This window comes from Ovis canadensis, chromosome 2 (assembly GCF_042477335.2).
Source record: "Ovis canadensis isolate MfBH-ARS-UI-01 breed Bighorn chromosome 2, ARS-UI_OviCan_v2, whole genome shotgun sequence".
Taxonomy (NCBI): domain Eukaryota; kingdom Metazoa; phylum Chordata; class Mammalia; order Artiodactyla; family Bovidae; genus Ovis; species Ovis canadensis.
This window is the reverse complement of record NC_091246.1, coordinates 107034920-107055135: the sequence shown is the minus strand read 5'-3', so window position 1 is coordinate 107055135 and position 20216 is coordinate 107034920. Positions and strand designations below refer to the sequence as shown.

Below are 20216 nucleotides of genomic sequence, written 5' to 3'. Positions count from 1 at the left end.
TTATATCTGAAAAGGAATAGACAGACATAAATGAAACCACGATGATGAAAATGATGAAAGCTGTATTTCCTAGAAAATGGAGAATGCAGAAATAAAACAGATTGTTGAAGAAAGAGGCAGAGTTAAAAGCACTATCTTAAGTTAAAAATCATATCATGATTTAAGAAATGGTTTTTATGATTTGAAAATACAGTATATATCAAAATATGATATAACTACAATATAATTAGATTTAAGTTTGAAATATATAATGAAATATTATAATGATACTATAATTATTCTATAATAAAATATTTTAGTTCATTAGAATTTAGCATATAACCAATATAACAGAAAAGCTTTTACAAAGAAAGAATATATGTTACAGCCCAACATCAAGAATATACTCTAGAAATTTCTTATTTAAAAATTTCTACTTCTTTCTTTTTTCTAGGAACTCAAACATTTTCATAAAATAGAAAGTTAAGGGTTATTTTACTATTTTAATCATTTTAATAAACTTATTTTGCTCTGAATTGTTATTAATTTCACTAGTAGTGTTAATTAGTGAAACTAATTGCCACTTAAATTGATCTTGAATAAGTGAGTAGAATATGAATTAGTGCTACTTTATCATATGTGGTATATTCAATTCCTTTCTGGAAAACAAAAAATCAAAATAATTTGATAGCACTGTAAAATTCAAATATGTAATGCAACATCTGCCACATAACAACTGTTTACAAATATCATGAATAAATAAATCTGTTCTTAATAAATGAGTTTTTGTTTACAAAGTCTAGTATTCAGGATTTATTTTCCCACTTACTCTATTCTCAGGCATTGTTTTCATTCAGTATATAGATTAGATAGATCCATCAGCTAATTCCTGTTTAAATGCAAGAAATTCAGGGACTCATTTTTTTAAAGTTTTCATAAGAAATGTTTTTGATTTTAAAAAAAGTTATGTAATCAGATGTTCACCTAGCTGAAGTGCTGCACCCCCCACCAAAAACAAAACAAAACAAAGAGACTTTGAAAAAAAAAAGTCTTTGAACAAGCACAGTATAAAATATGGTGAAAATGTTGAAAGGTATTTTATTACCAGAGGGTGTAATAAATGTGAATTCAGCATAGAGTGACCTAAATTAAATGCAGAAACTTATACAATATATTCTCTGACGGAGCTAATGAAAATACAGTTTTTAAGCAAGCTGCAAAAAAGAATACAAAATAAATGCATGTTAACGTGAAATGATCCTCCACTAATGATTTTCTTAAAAAAAAAAAAAGAAACCATCTATAAAGCCTAAACAGGCAGAAAAGACACACAGACATACATCTGTCATATGTTTGCTGCTTTATAGTTACTGCTTTAAGGAAGGATGTGAATTATGAAGTGAGTCCTTTTGTAAACATTCTAATAAAGTCTGGGTAAGATATACAGGACTTCAGAATCTTTCAAGCTGCTGTGCTCTAAATAACACTAAGAATTCTATAAGAGTCTCAAAGTTATTTGTGTAAATTCCTACACCAACTCAAAACACTCGGCTGCTTTATCATTTTTTAAATCCTTTTAAGAAAATCTGTTGTTATTCTTCCACTTTACAGAGAGGTGATAACACAGCAGTGAAGAATCTACATTTTATACGATGTTCATGCTTTTTGGTCAGTGCATTTAATTTATGAGCCCTCTTTCCTCCCTCCCCTAAAACTTCATGTCGTTAGCTCTGTTGAGGGAGGTGACATGACCACAAGCACATTCTAGGCATCGATTCTTAAGAAAGAGGTTGGTAAGAGGATATGGAAAAATCTTTAAAAATCTAAAATGAAAGGACCCTAGATTTTTAAAGCTTAGAACAAATATGAGACTATCTTCTCTTGTTCTCTCCTATCATTTCTACTAAATATTTCTGAATCAAATCATTTAAATGTGGGGGGATTAATTGCCACAAAGACTGTTTGAAGAACTGAGTCCCAATCCTGTCTTCAGACTGTAGTAATGCTAGTTCAGCCCTATTCCTAGTGACCCTGTTTCACGGTGTACTTTTATCATTCACTTATAAACTAAAACCAACTTCTAAAAAAGAAAATGTCAAAAATTATTTAAAAATCTCTGCCACTAGTTGAATAAAAAATATTTTTCTTGCTTTCTAAAAATACTTAAAGGAAATGTTAACCTCATGAGAAAATCTGAAGCTAAAGTAAAAAGCTGAACCTAACTCCAGTGGGCAAGTTGTTATCAAAGCATTGATTGTTTATAAGCTTTCATTGTCTCATGACTATTTATAGTGTTACCAGTTGAAAGCAAGAAAAGTATATAAACATAATGATGGAAAAAATAAATTTAAAAAACAAAAACTAACAGATTTGTTTATTGGCTCATGTAGAATGTGGAACTATAATCCACTTCCTAAGACACTCAAATTAGTGTTTCCTGCTTTTTCGTAAGGATTTATGTTCCTTAAATTTACTGTTACATTGAGTCTGGGAATCTAACATCACAAATTTGTTTCTCTTTTCTTCAATAGCAATTCCCTGTGGATAAGAGTTGCTACTGTAGAATTAGATGTTAAGGAAAAAAAGAAAAAATAGAGACAGCAAAGAGTTTGAGATTCTAGAAGTTAGAAGGACATTTTAATTCTTACTTTCTTTTCTGTTAACAACACCCAGCAACTCTGGGACTTACTCTTTTTTTGGAGGGGAGACTTACTCTCTTTAACTGATGCTATAGAATATTTATGCATGCATGACAACAAAATATGTTTCAATAAAAGTATATTTGAAAGAGCAAAGCAAAATTGCTTTAAGCTTTTGATCTGTCTCAGAGCTCACATGGCTGAAAGTCTTTTCCTTTCAACAGTTACATTCAAAAAGTCAAAGATATACAGCTGACGATTCAAGCTGAATGACAGTACGATAAACTATGGTTTCTCCTGAAGATAAAATACATCATAAATCCGAGCAACACTTACCTCATTTTAAATATTACTGTCTCCTTTTATCAGGTAACACTATATGACCTCCCCTTACCTCCCTTCTTCCCATATTTTACATGGGACTTTAATTCTATGCAATGATCACAACCAGAATTTTTTTAATTAAAATAGGATATATGGCTTTAAAGGCTTAGGTTATCTGATAGACACATTTAATTTGAAAAAATAACAAAGGTAGACTGACTTGTGATACCTATAAAATGTGACAATAATGGAATTGTATCTATTTTAAAATGCCACTAACTCTTTAAACTTAGCTGCAATTTATCACATGATATAAAAATGATAGGCAACACTTTTGAATAAAATGGAAATGCATTCATGACTACAGGGCAAAGGGATATTTTTGCAGGGAGTGTTATGAGAACATAAAGCGTCATTTTTTTTCTCATTAATTATCTATTCATGAATTATCTCGACCTTATCAACACTGTATGCCCAGTGAACTGCTTGATTTATACTGTCCAGTCTCCAGCCAGAAGTTATCCTTTTTTTTTTTGGATTCATAAATTTGGATTACACTCCTCGAACTATTCAGTGTGTTCAGTGTACTAATATAAATGCCAATTATCCACTGCACAGCTAGGGGTTTATATGCTGCATTCTCCCAGGCTTGTTGAGAGGTGTGCTCTCTTTTCAGGCTGAAGGGGAGAGGAAGAGGATGCTCCCCTCATCGGGAGAGGAGCATCCTCACAGCAGACAGCAGGGTAACCAGGGGCTCTCTACCCTTTTCCTTTTACTGGCTGCCCCAGAGCGGAAGCTAGGCCCTTCTAGGTACCCCTATCTCATCCATCACTGGAAAACATGAGTCACAAAGACTCCCCAGACAGAAGCCACAGAAGGCACTCTTAACCATATCCTTTCATCCAGAGGATCGTGGCCATCAGCAGGTAAGGATCATGTCCCAGGAGGAGGGAGATGCCCAAGCTAGCTGAAAGTCTCTTTATTGACTTCATCCATTCTATTGTAAATGATTACTTTTTTTCCCCCTACACAGGGACTCAGGGACTGCTGAGTATAAGGAAGCTTTATACATAGCAGTAAATAATATATCCTATTTTCATAAAATATGAGAAAGAAATAGAGTTCTTTAGATTCTAACAGTTTCCTTTTAGGGCATGCTTTGCGGTAGATTTGTACTGATGGGTATCAAAGCGTTTCACACCCCCAGGGTCTATGAATCAGAACCTCTCCACCACCCTGGGCTGACATGGGGTTGAGAGTGTGGCCTTCACCCTTGAAACACAATAAGGCCAGTCAATTCCAGCATGAGACCACAAGGGCTTTCCACACTCACATTCCCCGTGCCTCAGCTTCACCTCAAGGCTAAGGCACCCAGTCTTGAACCTTGCCAGCTCTGAACAGCATTATCTCTATGCTATAGTGTTCTCTTATTCCTCTTGCCTTAAAAAAAAACACAACAATGTCCTTCTTTTCCACAAGTAAACCTCTCCATCTGTGCTGAATTTCACCTTCTCTTGCCTCCCCAAGAACTTTGCTCCCTTGACCTCCTCACTGACTCCTCCCAATATGCCTCCATATTGGATCCATTTGGAAAAACAAAATTATTTCATGTGTCCCTACCACATTCGTCCAGCTATTTTTCCATTTCTATCCTTCTTTTCACTGCTATAAACTTCCAAAGCATTCATTTTTCTCCTTCTATGACACATAATCTATACATCATTAATGACTTGTTTCCTGTCTATTTTCACAAGCAATTTATAAACTCCATAAAAGCAGAGATTAAGTTGTCTTGTTCCAGCCTGTTCCCTCAACACTTAATACTGTTTCTGGCACATAATAAGTGATCAAAAAAACCATTGATTATATTCGATTATTTAATTTTAATAAGTACTTCTTCTTTTTCTTACCAATGTCACTGTCATTTCTGAAAATCTGGTTTCCACCCCACCACTCACATGAAAATGTACGCTCATCAAAAATACATGGTTTATACTTTCTCAACACTCACTTACAGGTCAGTAAGTACAATAGCATTGTCTCAGCCCTCACTGTTTTTGACCCTTAAGAATTGGAGGCTGATAAGGACAGAGGAGCCTGGTGGGGTGCATAGGGTCACACAGTCAGACACAACTGAAGTGATTTAGCACCCACACACGAGGACTCTTTTTGGTGACTTTCCAGGCCACTGGCTCTCCTCACGTTACAATCATTGGGAATTCATCTCTGTTTCCTTCATCTAAACTTTGCAAACTCTGGGAGTTTCCTGACAGTCCAGTGGTTAGAACTCCTTGCTTTCATGGCTGGAGGGGCCTGGGTTTGATCCCTGATTGGGGAACTAAGACCCTATAAGCTGCATGGCACAGCCAGCAAGATAAAGAAATTTAAAAATAAATTTTACAAACTCACCTCACCACCTCCACCCCAATCTCCTTGCCTGGGATGCTGTCTTTGATTTCAGCCTCTCCCGTCTCAATCCACACTGAAAGTTATTAGGGGCTTTACTATCCCTGTTCAAAATTTTGAAAGCTTCTCTCTGTTTATATTATTATTAAATCTAAACTCCTTATCCTGGCATTCAAGGCCCTTTATAATCTATCCCTTAATCTCTCCAGCTCAAATTACTTACAGTCATCCCAACTTATTTATTAGGACCATAAATGTTGTCTATTTTCCTCTGTAGGGCTTTTGCTCAATGTCAGTTGAATTCAGAATGCTTCTACCTCCTTTTGGAGTATCCAAATAGTATCTATCTTTTAATATTCAGTCCAGATTCCTATTTCTTCATTAAGAAGAATTCATAATTTAAATATTTCAAGTATAATGGTGTCCATTTGCACCATTGTTTTGGAAAGTAACCATGTACTTAAATACTGATTTTCTTTTTATTTTGTTCATTTGGAGTACTTTTGTAATACGTTGTTGGTATTGAAAAATCAAGAGGTACAAAAAAGTATATACCAGAAAAAAAATGCCAGGGACATCACTAGTGGTCCAGTAGCTAAAACTCTGTGCTCCCAATGCAGAGGGCCCAGGTTCAATTCCTGGTCTGGGAACTAGATCCCACATGTCTCAACTAAGACCCAACACAACCAAATAAATAAATATATATATATTTTTAAAAATACCTCTCATCCTTCAACCAGGTAGGTTCCCTCCTGGTAATAACCAGTGTTGTCAGCTTCTTGTGTATCCTAGAGATTTATTTATTAGAAGTAAATAAAATGTACTGCCTTTTAATACGTTTCACATTTTGTACCAAACAGCTATGTATCTACATATCTCCTTTTCTAGATATTTAACATTTTATATACTTACATATTATCTTCCCGCTTATGGAGACTGTATGTCTTGGCTTCTTTATACAAAAAAAAAAAAGAAAGAAAGAAAAGCTGTCACACAAATATTGCTTGATTGTGCAATTCTTCCTTTCAAGTTTGGGATAGAGTATGCAATGGGAAGACTGAATCTCCAGCACCTCCTCAATTAAGGATAAAAATGTAAGCAGTAAGTTTTTCTCAAGCACTTCCTCCCCATCCACCAGCACCATTAAAGGGAAACTACAGCATGACTAATCACATATGCAGATGTGCATTGTTTCCCCGCGATAGTTTAATGCGTTCCAGATTCAAGCATGCATTACCATATTTCCTTTGGTTCTGATACATCTGCTGATACAAAGATTAACAAAATCACTGATTTGTAATGGACGATTCTGTTTCATTTTAGAAATCTTTCATTCCTGCAGCATTCCAAGTTCGCCCAAGGTATGTTTGCATTGAAATTTTTGTTTCGTAATTGAGTCCATCTCCATTTCATGTTGCATGTATCAGAAATGACGTGAAAGCCCACCCACCTTGTTACTGCTTCTTAGTACCCTACAGTTTCCTATAATCATTTTAAATGTATATACCAAACTGTGAAATGATAAACCTTCCAATTTTTTGTTTAATAAAGTCATGAAATAATACCTAGGAGTGAAGCATTGGAATCCAAGTAAGTTTCATTCATAGCTAAACATTGCACCCAGTCATATTAATTTAAAGTGTTACCTAGTATATGAGTAAGTGTTTGTAATCAAACGGTTTATTTGGTCAATAAAGAAACAAAGCAGATAAGCCAGAATCCCTCAAAATCCATTAGTTAAAAAGTCTTTATGAAGTTGTCTGTTTTAGTGGAAGAAACTGAATAGATAGTTCCAAATACTGTCTTCACTTCACACCATGCCAAACAGAACTTTAAGGTATATCCCACACTTGTTCCTGGAATTATGATATTTCTTGCTGGTTAATCTTGTATTTAAATCCATCTCCAAGATTTAAATATTAATTATAAAGCCTCAATTTTCCTTGGTGGGGGGAACTGTCTTGAACCAACAAATAAAATTCTAGTTTCAAAAAGTTAACCTAAATGATTTTTATCTCTACTAGTACTGATGGTTTTTAAAGTTGGAAAAATTTTCCCACAGAACTCTATGGAAAACACTAGTATTTTAGGCTTAAGAATTTTAGTAACTCATTAAATCACCATAATTGCAGCATACTTTTGGTTTATGTTATTTTTCTTAATGGCATCTGTTCTTCCCAACTAAATAACATAAATGGTCATAGGCTTATTTTTATTCCTACGAGCCTTCTACCTACGGCAGTCCTCTAAGTATAAAATTCACAGTAAGTGTGAGTGAGATTAAATGAGATTCAATAGTTCATTCATCCTCACAAAGACTGAAGGTTTTGGAGGAATTGTTTGTTTCCGGTTTTTTGGAGGAGAGGGGCTGCCATACAGGCTTACTTTACTGTGCTTTGTAGGTATTGCACTTCTTTTTTTTTTACATCTTGAAGGTTTATGGCGACCCTGCATTAAGCAAGTCAATCAGCACCATTTTTGTAACAGCATTTGCTCACTTCATGTCTGTGTGTCACAGTTTGGTAATTCTTGCAATATTTCAGATTTGTGTTATCCTACACCGGGATACATTTTGTTTGGGGTTTTATTTCAGAATGGGAGTATCTGTTCTCATCCATGGTTTGGACATTTGCTAGCTAAGAAATTAAGTAAATTTAACAATTCAACAGAATGCTCATGTTCGATGTTAAGACACACCGAAGGTAGGTTGGAAAGGCTTAGCTTTGATAGGCATGATATATAGTTGGGGAAGTGAGTGTCCCCAAATAATTATGCTCTCTTTGAAAGAGTGGCCTATTTATAAGCAGAACAACCGACGAGACTGAGGTAGCAGTTGTCAAATTTACAGGAAGCAATTAAAGAACCAAAGATTCTCCTCTTTTACTGGCTGTTTCTGGGTTACATAGAGATTATGAAGAGAGACAAGAAAAATGACAGAGGAGCCTAAACAGCCCATCAAACTTTCCACTAAGAAAATTGTTTTTTTCCCCAGATAAACTTTCCAATTAACAAACACTTATTGTTTTTATTTCATACCCTATTGTGATTTTGCACACACACACACACACACACACACACACACAAATTGATTTCTACATGTTAGCAGAAAACACAGGGATGTTTATTCCCCAAAGGACTCGTTCCCTGTTTCACCAGCATTTTGTAATCTCCTCCATCCGCCGTGCCTTTGGTGGCCTGCCATCTGGCAGTGTGCCTTTTATTTTATGAATAAGGTCCCCAATTGTTTCTGCAGCTGCTATCAGTGCAGTCGGACCTGCTGCAGATGAGGATCCCAGAGAAAATCATCTTCAAGACTTACACAGCGTCTCATTCCTGTGGTTCTCTTCCCAGACCGCAAGCTGTGCTTTTCTCGCATTTATTCCTCACCACAGATGGGGACAATACTAGACCCTGAGTTCAAGAAAGATATAAAAGTGAACCCTTTCCAGTAATCGCTGTTTATGAATGTATTTATGAACCTATGAATATGCAACCTATTCATTCTATACATAGTACACACATGTGGTTGTTCCCATTCATAGTCTCTGAGAATCCTAAGTAATCAATTTCTCTCTTCTTCTAGTTGTTTTTTATGCCAATATCTTCCTATCAACCTCAGGCAAAATAATCATTTTCAAACTGTACTCCCAAGAGTCCAGGGGGATGAATGGAAGAGATCCAAGTGGCAGGCTGCTGCCCAGCACCTTTCTGTCAACCAGGGTAGTTCTTTTTAATTTCTTTTTTAAGATTTTTTTTTTATGTGGACCACTTTTAAAGTCATTATTGAATTTGCTAAAATATTGATTCTGTTTTATGTTTTTGTGTTTTAGGCCATAAGGCATGTGGGATCTTAGCTCCCCAGTCAGCCAGTTCAGTCACTCAGGCATGTCCAACTCTTTGCGACTCCATGGACTGCAGCATGCCAGGCTTCCCTGCCCATCACCAACTCCTGGAGGCTACTCAAACTCATGTCCATTGAGTCAGTGATACCATCCAACCATCTCATTCTGTGGAGGGGACAAGAAGGAAAGGACTGGAAACCTGAGCGAAAAAAGAGCAACAATAGGAAACCTAGGTTCTGAAAGTTGAGACCCATGAGTCAAGGAGAGTGGAGAGCTGGCGGCTGGTAAGGGGTGGGGGGTAGTTTTCATTTACCCCCTACTGCTCCCTGACCCTCCCCAATCCCATCTTGGTTAGCAGAGCTCCTATCTCCAGATCAATAGAGTTTTTCTTCTCTAATACAAGAACTTGATTCTTCTGATTGTGTCAACTATTAATATAAATATTTTTGCTTAACTGAATTTTACTCTAAAAGGCTTCTGTTGGAGGAAAGGATAAAGAAGATGTGGTGTGTATATATATATATATAAAGGAATATTATTCGGCCATAAAAAAGAATGAAATTGTTCCATTTGCAGAGACATGGGTGGACCTAGAGATTGTCATACAGAGTGAAGTTAAGTCAGAAAGAGAAAAGCAAATAGTTATATTAATGCATATATGTGGAATCTAGAAAAAAGGTATAGCTGAACTCATTTGTAAGATAGGAATAGAGACACAGACATAGAGAACAAACCTATGAACACCAAGGGGGAAAGGGAGGAGGTTGGGATGGATTGGCAGATAGGGTTTGGCATATATACGCTACTATACATATAATAGATAACTAACAAGAATCTGCTCTATAGCACAAGGAACTCTACTCAATGCTCTGTGGTAGCCTAAATGGGAAGGAAGTCCAAAAGAGAGGGGATATATGTATATGCATAGCCGATTCACTGTACTATACAGCAGAAACTAACACAACATTGTAAAGCAAAAATACTCTAATAAAAAGTTAAACATAAATAAACGAACGGTCCTGTTGTCACCAGTACCAATAATAATGCCTAACTGATATTCATCTTGAGTTTTGCTACTTTCATAAAGCCTGCCTATTTTTTTTCCAAATTCAAGCCACAAAGTTCTCAAATCTATCCACAGAACTGGTTATACACACTGATGTTTAGGTCTCCCATTTTGGCACAAGAAGTGATGGATAAAAGCTCACCTAGGGTACAAAGGGAGGATGTATGCAGTCGGTTCCTTAAATTACACTCTCCTTGCAGCAAGGTATGAGCAGAGTCTTTACTTAACTTGTACAATTTGTAAAACGGCAGAAGGAAAAGCCTACTGGGTCTAGTTTTTACATTACATTGAAGTGATAAGTAAAATTGAGTTATAGCCATGTCTCACTCTCTGCAAATTACCATCCCACGTCTCCCAGCCTGCACTGGAGGATGTTTCTCTGAAGAAACAGGCTCCAGAGAAACGTGCTTCTGAATGGAGAGCGAGCTGAGGTAAATTCGAAAGCCAAGTTGGCAGGCTGCGTCACTGTACAATAGAAGAAGGAAACAGGATTGTGTTTCTACAAAGACTGCGTCAAGTTTCAGCAGAAGTCAACCTCAGATGAGAGTGGAAGTGAAAGAGAGGTGGCAGAGAACTTGACTGAAATGAAAACAGATCTCCACCAAGAATTTTCATACCAATTGTCCCCACATAGACACATGAACATTTCAGATACACCTAGTAACACTGCCAGCTAATAGTCTACAACTGATAAAGTGCTTTCGTGTGTGTTTTCCCTTCTTGGCAGGCTGTGAGCCTTGAACATCAATCAGTCATCCAGGATGCTGCTGGAGGCTAAAGAAGAGCCTTCTAGACCTCAGCTTTCTTCAGGCACCACCTGTGGATAGATACACCCCATGGTACCCCCTAGGTCCATGGGTCTCAGGACCATGTGTGTGTTTGCGTACACACTGTCTCTACTGCACGGGGCAGGGTCAAGACACAAGGAACAACCGCACCTTCTTTCTGCAGGTCAGAGCTCTCTCTTCTGCACAATCTACTGTCCATCACATTGAGAAGCCACACCCACATCCAAACACCCTTTGAAAACTCTCCGTGCTACCTAGGATGCTGACAGAGATGTCTTGCTGATTTACCCAGTCCTTTGATGATGAATAAAATCAAGCCCTGATCCCCACTGCTGTTTGATAATTCAGCTACGTCCAGCGAGGGAGCCCTGCTGGTCACTCATAATACAGCCTCCCAGTCTTCCTCTGTCTGTGAAGGACCTGTGAAAGGTAGGATGCTAACAGGCTGACTCTTCCTTTTCTAAAGCCCTATCGACACAAGTTGTTGTTTAGTTTCTAAGCCATGTCCAACTCTTTTGCAACCCCATGGACTGTAGCCCCCAGGCTCCTCTGTCCATAGAATTTTCCAGGCAGGAATACTGGAGTGGGTTGCCATTTCCTTCTCCAAGGGATCTTCGTGACCCAGGGATCAAACCCAAGTGTCCTGCATTGACAGGCAAATTCTTTACCACAGAGCCATTAGGGAAGCCCGTATTTACACAAATTACTTCTTTTTAATGAGCAACCAGGATTTCTTTTCTTTCCTCTTTGTATCAACCACACACACATTCAGCGCTGGAGAACCAGTGAACATGTTGTGTTTTTATTTATTTTATTTCTAATGAGGCAGGTTCAAATCAAACAGCAAAGTCCGAGAAAATAATCAAACAGCTCGTGGAAGGCTTTTTGCCTTTGTGTTTGTTCTAATTTTCCTCCACTGATCGTTTTCAACTCTCTTCTTCATCAAGGGCAATTAAGTAGGTTTCCTGCCCCCAGGGCAGGTGGTAGCCCCAGGTTCAGGCAAAATCACTGAGACCCTGATGGCTACCGTGTCTTGGTACTCAATGGGCAACTTCCCAAGGGGAGGCTTTCAGTGGAGAAACAGAGACACTGGGAGACCTTTCTGCAAAACCAGACATTACTTGGAAACCCAGCCAGTTTTGGCTATTGTTGAGAAGATGCTCAGCTTTCCCCAGGCAACACTTCTGTCCCCAGAAAGGAGAGGGCAGTGAGATCCCAGGTAGGTAAAGGGAGAAAACCCCCTCTATCCCTGAGAGATGTGACCTGTTCTTCGTTTTGAATTTGGCCTGGTGTCACTGAAGATCCATGGGGCCAAGATCCCATAAACGGCACCAAGTATACTGAATTGTTGACTCCATGGCTTGAAACAAGACCGACACTAGTTTGAGAGGGGTATGGAGAGCCCTTTACCCACCGCCACACAGATGGAAATGGTGTGAGCCAGGCGAAAAGGATGGAGGGTGCTGCTATCTGCTTTGTGTCGAAGCAGGTACCTGGTAGAAAGACTGGGGAAAGACAGGCAGTGTAATTTGATTTATTATGTAATAGGATTGTACACAATAAAGAAACCTCTTAGGTGACAAGGAGAGAGGTCTCAACCAGATGGCTAGGACTGTACCTTATGCTTCTATTAAAAATCACATCCTCTGTGTGTCCAGCCCAAAGTGAGTCCTAATATAAAACTGACACTCCCCGTTAGAGTAAAAGCTCTAGAAAAGGGTTTTGTTTTTGTTGTTGTTTTGATTTTTAATTGTGTGTCCCCATCACCTAAACAGGCAGGCATTCAGTGCATATTTACTCATTGACAGATAGAGTTTTCCATGTCCTCCTCCCTCCCCATCCCCATGGAACAACAGGATTTATAAACCAAAGCCAGTGAAAAAGGGAGCCGCTGGTAGAAAGAAGTGCTTTCTAACCACAGTTTGGGGAAGAACTGGCCACCCAGGAAGATAAGTTCTGACTCAACACCATCTTCACCTACTCTTTATGAATAAGGGAAGCAAACCCACACGTGTGTTGAGGACCTTGGCATGGGGAGGGGCCTGAGCACTCCTAACGACCTTTCCTGAGATTCTTGGAGAAAAGAGATCCTGGGTACTGGGTGATCAGATGAAAGATGGCATGAACATCAAACGCATCAATGCAAACTACTACGTAAAGGAAATGTATTCATTCAAACTGCAGGTAACTGGAAAACGGGTTTTGGAAATGGCTCTAGTTTTGTTTTGTTTTGTTTTGTTTTTCAAGCGTTAATCTTGGAGCTTCTGGTTTAAACTCTTTCTCCGCTTCCTTCTTGTGGGTCCTTACGGAAAGAGGATGCTCCAAGGCCGAAATCAATGTCCCTTTCGCTGCTCAGAGACCTTAGGTTCTGGCCCCCAATCCCCGTTGTCACAGCCCCTACCCCCACCCACCGCCCAGCTACTGACCGAGGCCTTGAGCAGCTGCCATAATGTGTATAAAATAACCTCTCCCAGACATTGGTTTCCTCTGTTCTTGGAATGTTTTTGGCAGATTCCCCCCGTTTCCCGGGTCTCTTGGGAGTCTAAACACACATTTTCTTTATTTCAGACTAGATTACAGAGTGTTCACTACCTTGAGCGCTTCCTACCCCTCTCCTCCTCCTAGCCGTGCGCTCGTCCCTGCCAGCCCCGGGAGCGCGGGGACTCGAAGGCGTGAGACCTGGCAGACCCAGCCTTTTGCATCTTCGAGTGCAAAATCTGATTCAGTCAGGACGATTTAAACTGCCATATGCCGCCGGAAGACTGAGGGGCCCGTGCGGCCAAATGAGAGCTGCTGCCGACCTAGCGCCGCGGTCCCGGGAGTGCGGGTCCTGTGCCTGCGACCAGGCTCCACATCGCTGCCCCGATTTTCAGACGCACGCTTTTCAGAAAGCTTCTGTTCATTGGAATACATCCTTCAAAGCGATGGGGAGAGGAGCGGGTGGAGCAAAGCCCGAGTGGAGTCTAGGGGCTCCAGAGCAGAGGAACTAGAAAATGCGAAATAGACTTCTGCTGGCCCTGGATCATTCGGCTTTGATACTGAGCTGCGGCTATGTTGGGTCGTTTCGGTCCCGGCTATCACTGGCTCTCGATTCTGGAGCTAAGTTACAGCCTTTCCACTGGTACGCGTGGGGCAATTCATTAGGCAAGAAGCCGATTAGCTGTTTATTATCTATAAACATTCCAACCACAGCAACCAATCATAAAACCGCGGAAGGGCCTGTAAAGTAAGCCTTGGTGTGAGCAGCGCGGGCTCAGTGACCGTTCCTGGAGACGAAGGGTCCTTGAGAGAGAGAAAGAGGGAGAGAGAGAGAGGGGGAAGGGGTTTGGGGTGGCATGGAGTCAACAACAAAGCCATTTGTCGGAAAATCACTTACTAGATTTTTGAGAATCACAATTTTTTTTGAATGGAACAGGGTAGCAGAAAAATTAGACAGCTTAAAGTCATAAGTGGGGTTATTGATGCCAGCAATAAAAGCTATTGATTAAATGGGAAGAACAATTTAGTCTTTGGTTCTTGGTGACATACGAAGTGACCAATCAGGAAAGGAACCTAACAATATTTTATGGGGGGAAAACACGTTTCAAACTGCCTTCTTTTTAGTGACAGAAATTAACTTTTGAGTATGGCTGAGACCCTTTTTAAAATTCTCGTTTGGGATAAAACATTTTCGAATAGGAGTTAGTATCCAGCAATTAAATACCGTTTTAAAGTATGAAGTCTGGTTGTTGTTTTCAACCAAATAGCTATTTTGTTTCTTTAGGTATTTTCTTAGATAAGCTTTAAACTCTCACTGCTTATTTGATGTTTTACTATATTAGAAAGCCATCCAATTTTTATACTGGTTTTCTAATAACTAATTCAAGTGCACTGTTCTCAGTCTGATTCAGAACCTATTACTGAGAAACCAAGTTATTGGTAAATTTCTTAAATATAGTTTAACAAATATATTGGTTTGGAAATTCATTAGAAATAGATTTTAGGAGATTTAGTGACATACACACATACCAGAGGTTTCCTATTTTTTAGATTTTTAAAGCTTTTAATGGAAGTTTAACAATGCAAAAAGAGCCACAAATAATACATTGAAAGCTCAATAAATTGTTAAAAACAGTGCATCCCATGTAACTACTGAGATCAAGAAAAAAACATTACCAACATCCAAGAAGTCCCCCTTATGTAAAAGAAAAATAGGTTTGCTTTTGGTTTGGAGATATGCTTTTTAAAATAGTTGCTCTTCACATGCTCAGATTTCTTTTCAGTATCAGTATTGTGGATTTTTTTTTTTCCAGGGGATTATCTTCTGGTAAATAAAAATAAAATGCTCTGAGTTTTCCTGTGTTGAAAAGGGAATAAAATGTCTCCAAATTCATTTCCCCCCTTGGCAACCCACACCCCTTCCCAGCTTTCCCAAGTCCACACCGGGAGACATAACAAACAAACGATTACATGTTGAAAAACACATCTGAAAACAGAAAGGTCACATTACCCCTGAGTCCTGGGGAACATTAATCTCGTGTTTGGAAAACAGTTGACAGTTGAAGGTTGGGGTTTCTCTCTTTTCTACAGTAGGACTAAAACGGGGAGGGGAGGGGGGACAGGGAGGGGGGACAGGGAGGGAGTCATTTGAGAATAAAAGGGAAGAGATCATCACTGTGGTCTCTTACAGAAATAAATGCTTTGAGGGACCACCAACTTCCAACCCAGATTTAACTGAATGACTGAATGCATGCATGAATGATTGGGGGGAAAAAAAGAATGCCACCGGGAGAAAGAATCCTAAATGGCTTGCCTTCACTCAAAGAGTGCAGAGGTGTGCCTGAGCTTTCCTAGAATAATTAATGTGAATAGTGAGCAATAGTAAGATAGCGTCAAGCCCAGAGCGCCTAAGGGCAGAGTTTGCTGGACGAAAACCAGTCCCTTCTCTAATAGTTTATGGGAAGGTGAAAGCTGATTGCCTAACCACTCGCCTGGATCGGCATTTCCCTGAGCCCGCGCCTTCCCCAGGTCCCCCACCCCTCCAGTCCTCTGACTGCTCGGAATTCCTCCTCCTGACTTGGATGAGCGCCCAGAACCCACTGACGGGTGGGGGTGTGTGTGGGGGCAAATTGTCGGGAGGTGGATTGGGTGTCTAGCACCCTGATATCTAAGATCGCCCAAGATTCTGCGTGTCTGAATTTGTGAGGTAGAATGAGGAAAGATCTGAAGTACGTTTCTGGTACGATGACTAGAAATATCACGCTGAAAATTATACTGGTCCATTGCAAATTCAGCATATAGTGATTTCCCCTTTATTAGCATCCTTACATCCTGACATCTCTAAAACAATGAGCTTGAGAGGCAGGACGATGGAGGGGCCAGGCAGTGATAGCGGGAACCAAGGGACTTCGGGTCAAGCAGAAGGTTTCCTAGAGCTTTAAATGACCTTGGGAATGTCTCTTTAACCTTAATGGGCTCAGGGATCCCCGTACACAAAATGAGATCTGATGATGGTGCGCTCTCGACCTCTCTGACTGCAGGTCAGTAATCAGGCCCTGGCGAGAAGAGGCTGTAGGTGGCTAGAACCATCTCCTTGGCCCCCTCTGAGCGTCTGAGAAAAGCTCGCCCTTGGAGCCCAGGAGATTGGGGTGGGAAAATTAGCGGGCAATTCGCTCTGAGCCGGGACAGTTAATCTGCCTAGAGCCCGCGTGGCCAGGACGAGCGAGCTTTCTCTCGGCCTGCTCTGTTCCGGGCTGACAGTGATTTATGCGCCGGTGACACAAGCGGCCGTGAACCTGGATGCTTGGACGGTTCTCGGGGGAGGCACGGAGTTAAAGCAGGACCGCTCAGCGCGGCGCTGAGGAAGGTCTTGCAGCCTGCACGGCCTCTCTCGGGTGCTCGCAGCTCCAGCGCGCGCATGCGGCAGATTTTCCTGCTCAGTTGGATTGTCAACCTTCTCGGTTAACCGAAGGCATTTCCACTCCTGGATGTGTCGCCCTCGAGCCCTGGGCTCTGGACCGAACTCGAGGTGCAGGTCTCGCGCCGACGGTGAGAGAGTTGTCCTAGAGTTCAAAGCCATCTGCCTTCATGGGGGAGGGGGGCGGGGTGGATGCTTTGCCTCGGGAAAGAACTGTCCCTGGTCATTTATTTTAAGACATTAACTCCTCCAGATCCAGAGCCCAGCCTCCCTGCGGCTATAGCCCCCGCACCAGGCAAGCGCGCTCTCCGGGAAGCAGCGAGACTGGATCAATGCGGTTGCAAATAGTTTTTTGCTTGTTTGTTTGTTTTACAGCCACCGGCCACGGCCGCACGTCCCTCGCGGTTCAAAGTCCACGGCATCTGCCTTCACTGAAGCTGGAGGCCGCCTCCCGGGACCACAAAGCGAACGCCTCCGCCCGGCAGGCCTCGGGCGGGGCCCCGGGACTTCTGAGGTGTTGGGGGATGCTGGCTCCATCCTCCGCGGTTCCCTTGTCGACCCAGGGGTTCAAACATTCATTTTATAATCGTCTTTGAACAACAACGCGCGGCTAAGAAAGACTGCCAAGAATTAAACTGAAGTCAGGCACCCACGTTTCGGGGAGATTTTTTTCCCTTGAGCTTGGGACAAGGGGGGCTGTGCCCCTTTACGATTCATTCACCCCATTTCTTCCAACTCTGTGTTCTGCTTGGTTACAAGAAGCGATGTGGACACGGTGTGAAACCAGGCGGGGCGGAAAGTGGGGCTCCTCTCCCTGGCTCAGGTGTGTAATCTCGAACGCACTGCCATCCCCAGCCCACCCCGCCCTGGATGCAGGGACGCGGAGAAGCAAGCATCTCTACGCACCAGCAGGAAGAAGGTGAGACCAGAAGGCCATGGATCAGGCCTTAATGTTCTGCAGGGGTGAGGTGTGGAGATCTCTGAGGAGTTGGGCCTTGCTTCCCTGCTGTTCCTCTCCTTTATATCTCCCACCTCCTCCTCATGACACACACACCTGGAGGGAGGGGAAATGGATGGAGAGGAGGCTGGAGAGACACTCCCACCCATCAGGAGATCAGACTCTTCTAAGGCCACGAGATTTGCCCAGTTCTGGTGGAGGTCACAGAAGATGCTAAGACAGATGCTAAGATGATGCTAAGAAGATGCTAAGATGAGAAGACACAGGAATGGTCCGACGCACGAAGCTCAAAAGGAGACAACCCTCTCTCATTCATAAATATTACTGCAAATGTATTAGAGACCTCAAGTGATTTTTTATTCCGATTGCAGTCTCCGCTGAAAGGGATCTGGTACTGTTTGTGCTAGTCAAGCGCCAGAACACTGTTAAAGGGAAAGGGAAAAGGGAACTAAGAATGTTTAAAAAGACACACGTAACATTTTAAGATAATCACATACAAAATGCTCACATAACTTTTATGAGGCCAGTTACAATGAAGAAAATACATTTTCTAATGTACTAAAATTTAGTTCTTTTGGTGGTTTCAACAGACTTTCAAAATTGATGATATTTTATTATAAAACTTGACTTTGCAGAAAAATTAGTACCTTTGGCTTTTTAAACATACATAGTTATTTTAAAACAAAATGTCTTTAACTATCTGGCACAAACACAAAACACTAAAAACATATTTTAGGAATTATCATAATACCTCCTCCTCTATGAGATCAGAGTTTTACCTATTTAAACCAAGAATAAATAGCTAACTCTTTGGTTTCAACAACTTTTTCTTCTTAGTTCCTAAATGTTGACTGAAAAGTAATAAATGACTGTTTTTAAGAAATCATTAAAAAGCAAGATTAAAAATTGTATAATCTTCCTAGATTATAAAATATAATAAAACATAAACATACTAGAAAATAAAATTTATATAAATTTCACCTGACTGTATGAAACTGTCATTTATAAATTTTATACTCTTATGAAACATAATTCACTTATGTTAAATGTATTTGGTAACAAAATTGGAGCCTTATTGTTTAGTTTAAGCACATATAGTATTACTATTTTCCTTTATCTTTGAAAAACCCCTCTCCCCAATGAAAGATCTTTTCCTTAAGCAGCAAATTATGTCAAAATATAAAATCTAAAGGAATTGGCTATTTTAAAGTCTTTTTGATAACTTTGGAGAGTATATGTGTTGGTATTTTTTCTCTTTCTCGCTCCTTTCCGTAATTTCCATATGTGAATATGTGTTTGTGTAACTCACTATCTTTCCCCATGTAAGTCATGTATATCAGGAAGGAAAAGTTAATTTTGAGACTCATATTTATTTTAAAAATGTTATACATTGTATGTATGAGGTGAGTAAACTAAATTTACAATATTTTTTCACAATGATAGAGCAAATGTAAGGAATGCTATATCATTAATGTTAAAAGAGAAAACCTCTCAGCTTGTGAACATCAACGACCTATCTTCTCTTGATTAAAAAAAAAAAGTACACTGAATTCTTTGGTTAGGCTCTGTATATATTAATAACGTGTCCTCAATAGTTTTGATCTCCAGTATTAACGCTGAGATTATTGAGCTAGCTTTATACCATTTAAAGAGGATTTCTGAGCAACATAAACATGAAAGGGAAAAGACGTCTTCCCCACATATCCACACCCTAAACTTTTATCCCTGATGCAGTAAGAATAATCTTTTTATTCCATTAAAATGGTCACTAACCTTATAATGATAAAAGAATGTTTCCATCTCTTACCTGAAAGGAGGCTTGTCAATATAACAGGAACTGAAATTGGGACTGTTCTGTGTTGTCTATTACAGTACAAGGCTCTGTACTGTTTTGCCTCTTTGAAGGCTGAAGTAACAATGTATGACTCTTGCCTCCTGGGACCCTATGAAAATGAGATAGCTGGTTCCAATAAAAGCTAGAGACCTTGACGCTGGGACAGAGTTGAGGAAAACCAATATTTCACACGCACTAAAAAATAATTATCATGTTATTCTAAACTTGTTTTTCTTGAATATTTTTGTATGTACATATGAACATTATCCTCATTCACACAAATATGAAAGAAATTATTTTACTGATACAAATACTACTTAAACCTTTTGTTTTCAAAGGGGCAAAAATCACCTCAGAGAGCAGTTGCTTAAAGCCTTTGAAATTTGAATATTTTAATTTACAACTTATATCCTTATCATCTTAAAAAATGTTAGGCTTCTTCAAAGCTGGCACTTAAAAATTTTCTGTGGTTTGGTGGGCTAGG

The 20216-nt window shown here is 39.9% G+C and overlaps 1 long non-coding RNA gene across 1 annotated transcript; it reads right to left on the bottom strand.

Annotated features, from left to right (window-relative positions):
• Nucleotides 1-15065: 15065 nt before the first annotated feature.
• Nucleotides 15066-19841, bottom strand: LOC138432722 (uncharacterized). Its single transcript, XR_011253960.1, has 2 exons — nt 19706-19841; nt 15066-18320 (listed from the first exon to the last, which is right to left on the bottom strand). It is a non-coding gene; the product is annotated as an uncharacterized lncRNA (long non-coding RNA).
• Between the last annotated feature and the right edge of the window lie 375 nt (nt 19842-20216).